The 12388-nt window shown below is 42.2% G+C and overlaps 1 protein-coding gene and 1 long non-coding RNA gene across 3 annotated transcripts in view; one reads left to right on the forward strand and one right to left on the reverse strand.

Moving 5' to 3' along the window:
- The window catches only part of PDE10A (phosphodiesterase 10A), a 368478-nt gene that overhangs the window by 165280 nt on the left and 190810 nt on the right, over positions 1 to 12388 (forward strand). The window contains exon 3 of one of the 2 annotated variants that reach the window (XM_035320291.1): positions 4360 to 4459. The exons of the other annotated variant lie outside the window; for it this stretch is intronic. The gene's annotated coding sequence lies outside the window, so the exon portion shown is untranslated. The remainder of the gene's footprint in view (positions 1 to 4359; positions 4460 to 12388) is intronic. 2 annotated transcript variants of the gene reach the window in all.
- On the reverse strand, positions 770 to 7671 carry LOC118163554. Its single transcript, XR_004749107.1, has 4 exons — positions 7591 to 7671; positions 4366 to 4483; positions 3151 to 3304; positions 770 to 3012 (listed from the first exon to the last, which is right to left on the reverse strand). It is a non-coding gene; the product is annotated as an uncharacterized LOC118163554 (long non-coding RNA).

Below are 12388 nucleotides of genomic sequence, written 5' to 3' on the forward strand. Positions count from 1 at the left end.
TTGCCTTAATTTGTTTAATAGTTTTGAGATAATTCTGGTGTGTTCTGATGACTGCACATGCAAATACCTTAGGGATCCTTTGCGGAAGTTGCTTTTGAATGGTGTTGGTTTAGTAATGTGTGGGGGCTTAACTACCTTCTAGTCTATGACTATTGTGTACAACTTTCTCATTCTGTTGAGAGCGGTGATTGTGAAGGCATAAGAAAAGACAGCACCAGCTTATTTGGGACCTAGCCTTTAGCTGTTGAGTTTAATTTAGAACCTTGCTTTACAAAACTGGTCTGAAGCAAGCTATTTTCAAGTCGTCATTTTTCGGGGAATGAGGGAAGGGCAAGAAAGTAGATTTTTTAAACTTACAAAATGTTCCATTTCATTTTGCTAAGCCAAACTCAGGAGTCCTGTGCTGATGCTTCATAGCCAGAGAGTAAAATGAGCCATCCACAGCAAGTCAAACTGTCTAGAGCATCTCTGGAAGAAAAAACATAGAAACTCTGCCATGTAAAATACCCTAGAGGCTGGGCTGGGTGGCAGAGCAGAGCAAAAGTTGGTAAATCCACAAGGAAGGCTTTTTGTCTGTGTGCTTCCTGTGAGTGCATCCTCTTGATGCACATTGTATTGTCCTCCAGTTTTTGTATAAAAACTTGCTGCCATTTTGCTAGGAAAGTCAGCTTCAATTATTCACAGACTGATGTGAAATAATAGTGTTGGGTGTGTATGTAGAGTTTCATTCAGTTTATATCCCAAAGTTCCTGCCTTGTGCTCTGGATGGCTTCCTTTAGATCACCAAGTTGAACATGTTTTTAAAACTTGACTAATACGATTTCAGGCTTCAGCTTGAGCACCATTGCCCTTACTTTAAAACAATAAAATGTTCTGGGTGGAACATTTTTGTCTGTGTTTCTGGTCAAAAAGAAAAAAAGAAGAATGCATAAGCATATAAACATATAGCAACCACTATCAGTTGCGTTAAATGAAGAAGTTGAACAATAGCTGAATTCTTTGAGCAGTCATTTAATTCTCAGTTGCTGTACTCAGTGCAAAGTTTTGAATGGAAACATGTAAAGAGCTGAAATAGCCCTTGTCTTGTTTAGATATTTCATATACTTTCCTTTTTGATAGCAGACAGCCACAGCACAATGTGATTGGATGCTAATTCCATTTCACTCTTTCAAGGGCTTGGATTTATAAAGCATGCTCTCCGTGTTGCAAACAAGTACCTGCTAGCCTTCTTTAATGTTGTTCTACTCTGAACAGAGAACAGGAGGCAGGACCTGCAAGGATGATCAGGGACTGACTGATGGAAGGAGATGAAAAGATGGGTGAGCACAGGGAATACAGGAGCAGAGATGAGTATTTCTGAAGATAAGAATAAAATCAAATGATTTTTCACATTAAAAGGAGCTAGAAGCACAGGAGGGATTCAGGGAAGAAATTCTGCTGCTGCAGAGTAGGAATGATGCTAGCACTGAGAATGACCTTTATAATCACGAGCACCTCTTTGAAATCTGCTGATGGCTTGAGGACCTCATTTCCATTGGCCAAACCACGTCTACTGCCCCAGCACAAATCCAAACACTTGCTGTGTAACTTGAGATAAATCACCAAGCCTTTCCCAGCTCCTCTTGCCTGTGTGTGCATCCACCTTTGGAAAAGTGCTGGTAGAGCCTTTTCTGGAGAGTGCAGCACAAGGTACGGTGAAGCTCTAGCTGATGCAGGTGCTCAGTGATGGATGAGGGTAGAGCCCTCTCAGTGCCCTCCTGCTCTCCAGCTCCAGAACAGGATACAAACCCTCCACATCTAGGTTTCCACCTCCTTGCTCCCATGCTTAAGATAGAAAACTTTCCCAGGGGCAATAATCTATGGGCTTTTGAGTGTGCCGACTACAGAATCAGGCTCATTTCTTAAAATTACTGTTAATGAATGAAGTGGATTATTCAGCAGTCCAGTCCACATGAAACCTGACTAAAAGACAAATATCCCTGAATATTTACTAGGTTGGATCTCTTGGTTCCTCACCTGAATCAAGACCAACAGCTACTGCATAAAAATGAATCTGACCTGATTTACGCCTCATAATTCTGTAGTGACTCACTAATTAAATTTCACATTTCCAAGTGCACCCCCTGGCTAGTCATAAATATCTCAAAGGGCTTTAAAAATGTAGGTGTTAGTCTTTTAGGAGGATAATGTCAACCTATCTTCTAGAATCTTTATTTGCTAAATGCTGGAACTATGGTGTCTGTTTCCAAATACTTGGAAAATACTTCTACAAATAGTGAATGAGTCATGTTTTTCATCTTTCTTCTCTAGGTAACTCATGCTGACACAATGCTTCATCTCCCTCTATCCATAAAATATGCTTACTTACCCCTCATTCACTACTAGTTTTCTGCTCCTTTGCCCTTGTTAGTCCACCTAAAAATGTTGTCAGCATTGTTAATATTTATTCCCTCACATATGGAATAACCTGGCTTATTCTTCCTCACTTTCAAATTAATGCTTGCTTTGCTGTCTCTTAATGAGCCGAGTTTGCTCTCTTATTTTCCAGTTTTCTGCTATGTTTATTTCTCATGATACCATAATCTCAGTGGGCTTAATCTACCTTGTTTTATGTTCTTTGTTAGAAGTTCCTTCTGCTGCTGCTGAATAGGAAATGTTGGATAGGGATGGAAAAAGAGGCAGGGAGTTTATAACATGATTTTACCTCTGAGTGTGATATTTGAAAATACCTATCCTATAAATCTCCTGCATAGCATGCAGGAGTTGGAAGGTGGCAGATTTACTTGGAATTGAAACAGTGATGTGTTTTCATACTTCATCTTTCCATCCTGTTGTCCTCCCCCATTTCCTTTCTGGAAGACATCCTGGTGTTAAAATAAAGTCTCATGCTCCAGGGCTTCAGCTGGCTGCCCACAGGGGTTAGGCAGGATATTTCCCTCTGATGCACAGTTAGCAAGATGCGTTCTGGGGGTGTTTTTCACCTTCTTTTGGCTCCTCAAAGACAGGCCACAGCTGTAGATGAGAGAGCAGATAGGGTAGATAATTGAGGGAGTTCTCACTTTAAGATACCTGCCTAGTGTCATACTTCATGTGAAACTGCTGATCAGATTTGGATCGGCAGGGTTAAAAACAATTCTCCTGGTCACTCACCTGAGTCCTGGGAAGTGTTCTGATTTCCTCTCCAGGAAGGTATATGGATCACCTACAAGTGCTGTGTGGTCTTACCGTACCTGCGGTTGCAAGGATTTGAGCTCCTTCTTCCCTTCCTGCCTGTGGTCTTGCAGCATGCAGATAGCACTGCTGACTGAAGAATGAATTGCTTTATTATAACCAAAATCGTTATTCTTAACGGAAAGGACAGTAGTGAAATTTAATGGCCAGTGATAAACAGGAGGTCGCAGTAGATCAACTTGTGGGCTCTTCTAGCTTTAAACACTATGAAATCTCCCTCCAAAACTGATGCCATTATTACTCCATAGGTTAGCTGGCAAGGAGAGGATTTCAAGGCAAGCTTCCAGCACCCACCCACAGAATGTGTTGGCTCAGAGCCTGGCAGCTTGAGTCCCTTCCAAAATGTATCCAGGATCTTCTAGTTAGGAATGCAGCATATTGCTGGTTGTGACACAGATACAGCTGAGTTTACTCCGTGTCTTATCTGTAACCTTTTAACGTTTTCATATGGCTTACTCATTTGCAGAAGCTTTTGTAAACCTGAAAACAGAAAACAGCATGGGCTTTATACAGCTACTGCTGTTTTCTCTGATTTAAGATGTTCCCGGTCTTGCCTCTGGGTATCCTTCATGTTACTTTCAAACCTCCAAGGGTCTGCTGTTGTTGCTTTCTGGCCCGCACCCTTCATTTTTCTGGGCAAACCTCCCTCTAGCCTGTTGATGTCGTTCCTAATTGCCCAAAGGAATCATTGCTGAGCAATGCAAGGCATTTCCTTCCCTCTTATTAAAAAGCACCAGAATAAAACTTAGTCTTTCACAGCAGTGGCTAAACCCACCACATCTTAAAATTGTGTTATGGCTACAGGATTTTGGACTATTACTGTGAAGTAACAAGGTGTTTTAAACCAGGTTTTCATTAATCTCTCTGGCTCCCTGGCATTCACCCACACTGTGTACACGGATGGGATCAGGACAGTCTTTTTCTACCCTGGTATTCCACTGGCAAAAATTGTTTGTGCCAAGGTCTTGTGCCTGTGGCATTGTAGATGCTGGAAGGAAACTGCTGTGCTACTGTTTGCATCCCAGTGACAGAGGTTGCTCCTAAGTGCAGAGAAGAAAGGTCAGCTGAAAATGGTGATTCTAAGGTGCTCTGTATACTTTGTACTGATCGCTTGCTATTTTTTTCCAGAATTACCTTGGACTAATCCAGAACAGAGGTCGGTCATGCTAGTTTGTCATACTGCTTCAAAGTAGACTGTCCCTGCTTCAAAACCTTGACAAGCAAACTGGTAAATACATGATCTAAATGCAATCTAAAACAAAACAAAACAAAACATGTAAAGCTAGATTCATATAACTTCTATTTCATAGCCCTACAACTCAAGATTATTCTTAATGAAAGAGAAAAAATATTGCAGTAAAATGCTGGTGACATTTTAAAGAAATGTACAGCGACTGCTGACCACAGTCTGCTCTCATCACTCCATCGAACTCCAGGACAGTCCCTGGGGTTCTACTGGCATAACAGAGAAAAAAGCTCAGGAATGAATTGTTGGGCTATTACTATAGATTTCTCTAGTACTGTTGAAAAGGCATGTGAGGACTTTACAAGTCCTTGAAAATTAGCTTTTATGGGTGTTTGCACTTTCTTACAGTTAACTGCATAGATTAATTATACCCACTTATAAAAATTCCCCATGAAAAAAAATCCAGTTCTTCTTGACAAACAGTTAATAAATTCAGGTCAATAGATGGGAAGGAGGAGTCTTGATATTCCTTTCAGAGTAATGGTTGATGATAACTAGCTTGCCAGAAGTTAGTAACTTTTCAGATAGGAGGTTGGGATTGTTCTTTGTGATATAAATTCTGTCCCATAAGAATGCCACCAAGACGTTTAGACCATTCCAGGTGTGGAAACTTCAGCTGCTCCTCATGGTTACTTTTGAGACTGGCAGACCCGGACTGAGATTTAGGCACAGAAACAATATTGTCATCCTGTTTTCTTCCACTCTGGCTGGAAGGACTCTTAAAAATGAATGAAGTCTGCAAGCCAGTTCAGCCCAAAGTTTCTTCCAGTGAAACGACTGAGAAGGCTTGCTAATAATTTTTCATTCTAGAATTCTGTTTTTGGAGTGTGGTTGTCCTGCCTTTTATAGAAATGTATTGCAACCATTAAAGCCCTCCAGGCAACCAGAAAGCCATCAGAGCACGGAGAAAGGTTTGAGCTGTGGATCACAGAAGCTTCCTGTTTCATTTCCTGTGAATGAAACAAGACCCCCTTTTCTGAAGGGGTGAGGAGTGCTGTATTAAGTCTTAAGACATCACTAACTGCAATAATAATCTGGTCAGCCTCAAGGTGAAATGCTGTTACTAACATCAGTCTCCTGAGGTACCCATTCCCCTCTGGTTTTGTACCACTGCACTGATTTTGGAGTTCTACCCTGCAAAGGAAGTTGTTTTGGTATCTTTTTACTCTTCCTTTGTTTTTAAGGAGAACTTAATTCAGTAATGCACTGAGAACATGCAAAAATGTGCTGCTTTTTATGTTTGATGCTAGACTACTATGTTGATGCAACCCATTATGAAATAATTGCTTGATTTCAAATTGCCATTGGGGACTTCTCAAGAAATAGGCAGAAGAGTGAATGATGCTTCTGTCACAGTATCGGTCCTTTCCCCTTTCACAGCAGGTCAGGAGCCATCCTTGCCCCTTGTCTCCTGGCTCTGCACCTTCCTTTTCCTCCTACCTAGGGTGCTTTTCCCAGTAGTGTAATTGCCTCCACTAGGAAGATCCTAAGAGGATTTGGGTGACAGTCAACAGAGTAAGGGTTTCACAGTGCCTAGGTCCCCACAAGCCCTCCTGAGGGAGCAGGATTGCTCCAAATAATTGAGCCATATATGCATCTAAATCCCTTTTGTAAGTTAGGAGGGAAAAATATAATGTTCACAGCCCAGTTTTGGGTATATATGCATTATCTCCAGCATGGATTGGAAGAAGTGGGCCAGGCAGATGTGGTTACCTCCTTCAAAGCTTGGGCAGCACAATGCTTGTTGCTCTTGAGTTAGCCCTGAAATTCAGTGGTTGGCATTTGTAGGAGAGGAAGGCCAGATCTGGCATGAATGTGGGGAGAATGCAAAACGCAGTCACTCTGAGTTTTGAAAAGGGTCATTTGGTCTGGTCTACCGCTCCCATGTGCTGAAGGACAGTGAGAAGTTCCCAGGTAGATTCTTTCGCCTTCGGTTGGAAAGGCAAAATGCCAGTTGTTACACTTTACCTCAGGAAATCACTCCTTGACATATGCAAAATTCCTAATTATCCTAATTTCTCAACTCACCCTTCCTGGCTGGTGTTTGTTAAGAAAGCTCACATGTAGCATCTCCTGCAGTACCAGGAGTTAGGGGGACATTTTGGTTCCATTCAGCTCCATCCTCTCATTCATCAATATGCGTGGCACTTTCCCATCAAGATAAAGATGCCCTGAAAAGCTTCCAGCCCAAGTTCAATGGAGAACAAACAGGATGGAAGGGCAATGGGGAAGAGGGTGAGAGGGAAGAGGGGCAAGAGTGAATGAAGGCAAGACCAGCCTGATTATTGGAAAAACTAATTGAGATGACTGGGGCCGGTGAGTTTTCCAGAACAATATGACTGCGTTTCAAAAAGTTATGAATGTGGCAGAGTCCACTGTTTAAGTCTCATTGAAGATAATTTTGTGAAAGTATATAAGGTGGGAGGAAGAGAGAACAAATGCCTGCCAGATGGGGTTTAAGACGAGAAATCCAGGCGCAGAGGCAGCGTGAAAAGAGCCTGCAAGCAGGCATGTGAGGGGAACACAAAGGGGCTGGAGGCAGGGGGTGAGTGGGGACAAGGGAGACCCAGGCTGAGCAGATGGAGGCAGCAAGGAGGATGGGGGATTGGGGAAGGGGATTTACTTGAAAAGAGCCTCTGGGAAGTGAAAATAAAGAGTTTGGTGTTGGCTGAGATCAGGGAAGAGGGAGTGCTGGTGTGGAGTTTGGCACCACAGGCTGAGTTTGGGGGGTCAGGAGGAGAGTGCAACCTGTGTCGGGGGCCAGAGCCTGCTCAGCCACCCAGGAGACCATGGCCTCACTCCAAAGTTGTGGTAGGTGCACGGAGAGGAAGGTCAAAAGTGTTCAGAGGTAGAGCAAGTGGGATTCATCTAAGCCCTTTCTGAGGAGCCTTTCATTGTGCTGCTCAGCATTGCAGCTGTAATTCAAGCACAGTCACAACACTGTTAACATGAAACAAGGCACCAGCTCCTAGAGATTCAAACATGCAAAAACTGTCAAGGGGCTGACTTAGAGAGAAGAGAAGAAAGAACTCCGTGAACAAAAACATGAAAGCAAATGAGATAAAAATGAGCTCAGTGATGTTCATGCTTGCAGAAATGGAGAGCAGGCATACCTGAAAGGTTCCCAACATAAAAATAAGGTGTAAGGGACTTCCATCACCTCCTGCTGAGGAACAACTGAGTTATGGTGGAGGCAATGTCTCCCTGCCTGACTTAATTGGGGATAAGCAACACAAATTGAAAGCAGCATTGTAACTGGGGTTGTCAGTTTTGCCTCATCACTGTGATCGATTACTGAATAGGGGAGGGAAGGAGGCAAAACTGCCAGCAGTTTGATGGCTAGCTAAAATTCAACAGTCCTTCTGGAAGCAGGGAGCGAGCTACTGATGGGATGTCGTTCAGGGGCTGAATGAGGTGGACAGGCAGCAGAGAGAAGTTCCTGCCCTATAGGGTGGAAGATGGGGTGTTGGTGGGGCAGCAATTTCTGGAGCAGAGTGCCATCCCCTCTGTGCCCTGGGCATGCTTTCCTAGCCCATCCATCCCCTCCAGAGAGGCCTGCTCCTGTACTTGTAGAGAAAGTTGTGTGGGCTTTTTTTGTTTGTTTGTGTTTCGTTTTAAACCCATTTTGTGAAATCACAATCAGAAAAACCAATGCCTATGTTGAGCTGTACCTAGATGTCATAAAAATGTCTTCCCACATGACTATGAAGTACAGGATCTTGACTATCAAGACAGTCATTAACGATTAAAATATCAGGAGATTTTGGGGGAACTTTGTGTGTCTGTATCCATGTATCCCTCTCGGTCTCTGTGTTATTATTCCACACAACTTTAAAAAAAATAAAAAAATAATAATAATAAAAAAAAACTTTTTCATTTTTGGAAAAAGATTCATTTGGGGACCGAAACTGAGGGGGGAGAACAGCTGAAATTTGTAAAAGGTGGAGTGCTTCTCCCAAGTGTGCTCAGCTGGCCTCGGTGTCCAGGGCTGCCTGGTGGTAACACGCAGCTCCTTGCGCCTCAGCCATGTAGATGTTGTTTGCGATCACCGCATCAAGCACATTGTTGCTCGGGGAATTACCTTTTGGATGAGTGTTGGGGTGATTCAGAGTGCATTCAGTTTTGTGATTCACGGAGCTGAGGAGGAAAAGTGATTTATTGGGGGCGGGGGAAGAAGTGAGACAGTGAGGCAGGAAATTGGTATCCAGAAGGCATTTGGGAACAGGCACAAAGTTTCTAACAATATGGGACAGAGACATTTGGCAACTGCTACAGCTATGCTGAGTGCTTTACTCTCTACTTTCTGACAATATTTTAATGTTTTGCAAAAACACTATTGCTAACATATGAACACTAATATTTTTAGATCACTTCCTACTCCTAGGTACTGTTATATCACACAGAGCAAGTTAAACCAACTGTTCAGCCAGGTACCATTTTGGAATGCAGTCTGTTCGCCAGGCTATAATCTGAAGTCCTCATTCAACTTTTATTCAGCCGAATTTATTTGTTCATGTCAAATGTTCTATTGCTCTGGCTAAACCATGCATCCTCCTTTCCCCCAGTATTTTTTGTTGTTTTTTGTGTGTATTTTTTTCCCCAGAAGCTAGGTTTTCTAGAGACATAAGAGAGGCCATTCCACATAACTCTGCCTCATGGTCATGCCCTGCTTTGAGAGGATCTACTCATAGAAATTCTGGGAGAATCTGGAAGAAGTCTTAGAGAAGGCACCTGAGGAATGAACTGTTCATGGGAGAGGATTTTTCCTAGCATTATTCACTGAACTGCCAGCCTGCATTCTGAAACTTAAGTGAACTTCTTTTTCAGTTTCTAGCTTAACCTCGTTAGCTGTGTATAAACACTTCATTTTTAAAATACCAATGATTCCAGCAGCATGGTTGCACATTACATATTTTAAACTCTTTTAACCAGTTATATAGTTCTAGCATTTCTGGAAAAGAAGTGAACCCTTTTTGTTATTAACTACTCCACATATCCTGACTGCTCGACTTTCTGAAAACAACCAGGTACAGTCACTGTGCACAAGCGCTTGGTTACACCTCAGTATTTAGTGTTAATTATTTAGATAGTTCTGTGTGCCTTGCCGATTGTATGTACCGAGTGTTCAGAGTCCTTAAACACACAAGAACAAAATGTTCCAAGGATTAAACGTGGGCTGAAATGACCTGTCAGATGAGGATGATCAGTGTTTGTGCTTGGAATATGCAAACCTCTGACAAAAGAGTGATCATAAATGTGTACCAGTAGAGTTAAAAGCCCATTCCGTTGGGATGTTATGGGAAATACAATACAAAAATGATGCCAAAAGTAAAATTCAAAAAAACTTTTTGCAACTAAACAAAATATTTCCCAAACAGCAGGACTTAACGGTTTTGAAGATATTTGCAAGGTCATAATTATCCCCGTCGTAACTGGTGGTGTTACCTAATCAGACACAAGGGAATAGCAAACCTTAAACAATTTTTTTCAATGTATTAAGTACAAACTGGCTTTCACATAGCATTTCTTCATTTTGTTCCACCTGTTTTGCTTTTAGAAAGAAAAAAAACTCTGAAGAAATCCCTTTCATTCAACAGTTAACATGGGGCTTGAAAAATTTACCTTAGGGAGTGAAGACTGAGTCTAACAATGTGGGTAGTTTGTTTTGCTCTCATGTGTGAAAAGCCCAGTTGTAATTCTGCTTTCCCTGGCTTTCTGAAGATTTTGTTTTGTTTTGTTTTGTTTTCAAACATGCTTGGAAGGCACATGTTGAAGAATCAGCAAAATATGACAGTCATGCTAGCTTTGTAAGTAATTTTCCATCTGGTGGATTCATCTAATTGGAGTAGTGGGCTTGAAATTGTTCACTGCTGCTCATTTCACACAATTCTAACACTGGTACCTGTATGGGGGCTCCTGAAGTCTTCCCCCACAGCCCAGCATTCAACAGGCAACATATCTACTTCTTTTCCCATGTAACTGCAACAAGTACTTGCCTGCAGCATAGTGCTTAGATAACTTGCAGTGGTTTTTGCCCTAGAAAGAGAGAGAACCTCATCTCAGCCAGATCCCTGTGAGCCTCAGTTGGAGAGGCTTTGAAACTGAAAAAAAGAGAGCAGTACAAAGAGTGAAAAGGTAGGCAGGCAAGGGATGGGATGGAAGGAAAGGCCAAAAGTAGGCGGTCTGACTCTTTTATTGCGGTAGAAATAACTGAATGCATTGAAGTCAGTGGCTTTATGCTGGCTCAAAGGAGAAAGGAAGCAGGCACGGGGTTTCAGACATAGTGAGGACACAGTCTTTCTCGTGGATAAGTGAGTGAATTATCACTGTTCAGCTTGAACTTCTCATGAGGAAGACTGTTTTATGGGTTGACTAGTAAGAACATGAAGGGTCCATTAAGACAATTGTATTTCTGATTGCCTGAATCTATTGCAAGGGTGTGGTGGGATTTACAATAACTGCAAGCTAAACAGGTATAAAAATTGTTCTGTTTTTTAAATAAAGAAGGTGCATCCTTTTCCAGGGCTTCCCCAATGGGGATAGTGACCCCACTTGCTTTTCCTTTACCTTTCTCTGTATTCCCCTTCCTCCTGAATTTTAATCTGCCATCTGATAACACAGCTGTTTTTCCTTTCTCCTTTGTATACTTTCATACAACAGATTTCTAGATCTATTACATTCCTTCCTACATTTATTCTTGCATTTCCTTAAGGTACTGTAGAGAGTGGGGGAAGTAGTATGGGCTATAAAATGAGATCCCTTTTCTATAGAGAAATATTTTTGCTGAAACCTAGCTTTGCTGAGTTTCATGGAAGAGTGATAGTGTGAATTACTTTTTTGTTGTTGTTAGGCAAAACAACAGTTGTTTCAAAATGTCTTGAAAAACCCAATTTGAAACAGTGTACACAGAAGCAGCAGCTGTATTAAATCCTGCCATGGTTGGGTCAGCTGTGTCCCAAGATGGAGTGTGGGTCAGTACAACTCTATCAGCTTGCAGAGGAAACAGTAACTGTCAGTTACATTCACATTGCTGCCTGAAACCCAAATATTGGAAAAGTCTAAGAAAAACTTTGGAAGCACATCAGACTGTGCACCATGCTTCCATGCAGCTCACGTGGATCAAATATTTTCACTTGGCAGCATGAGGCAGCAATCTCATGAAAGCTGTTAATATTGACACTAATCTCTAGTGTGAATCTTCCTTCTGTGCTCAGGACAGGACAGGTACCTGATGGCAGAAAACAAGCTCTCACGAGAAGGTATGTATCACCAATGGAGGTGGGAAGGTGTGGAGGCTTTATAGCTCCCTACGAACAAGCAAACAAATCAAGAGGTTTTTTTTTTTTATTATTTTTATTTTTTCATCAAACAACAGTTTGGTTACTGTTGCTTGGAGTTTCTAAATTTCTTCTCAGATTAAATTGATTTAAATTTATGTTCTTTGTAATTTAATGTCCTGTAGAGGGGTCTTCCACGCAAGGCTGGTGGTTCACAGCTGAGGAGGGATGGTTTGATCTCAGCACTGAGTGTGGATTTGAAAAATTAGACTTGTTAGATCTGAGGGTTTGCTTTAAAAACTGTTTAGTGTCACGTATAACACAGAAAAATGGCCATGGGAAGAGGGAAAACAAAGGAGAGCACAAATTTGTTTTCCTTGAAAAAGAATGACAGCAGGCAGTGAGGACAAGCCATGCATTGTGATCATACCCTCAGTGGCTGAAACAGCAGGAGGCTTTTAAGGCAGGGCTGGAGCTGCGCTCCTTGGGTGGCTACCCTGCTTGCAGAGCTTGTCTGCTCGCCTTCCTGGAAGGGCAGAGCAGGCAGCCAGGTGCCCTCTGGCAGTCTGCGGCTTTTGGGATCTGCTTACTTTGCCTCTGCCTGAAGCCAGCCCCAGCCTGGGCTCCTTCCTCA

Source organism: Oxyura jamaicensis, chromosome 3 (genome assembly GCF_011077185.1).
Source record: "Oxyura jamaicensis isolate SHBP4307 breed ruddy duck chromosome 3, BPBGC_Ojam_1.0, whole genome shotgun sequence".
Lineage (NCBI taxonomy): Eukaryota > Metazoa > Chordata > Aves > Anseriformes > Anatidae > Oxyura > Oxyura jamaicensis.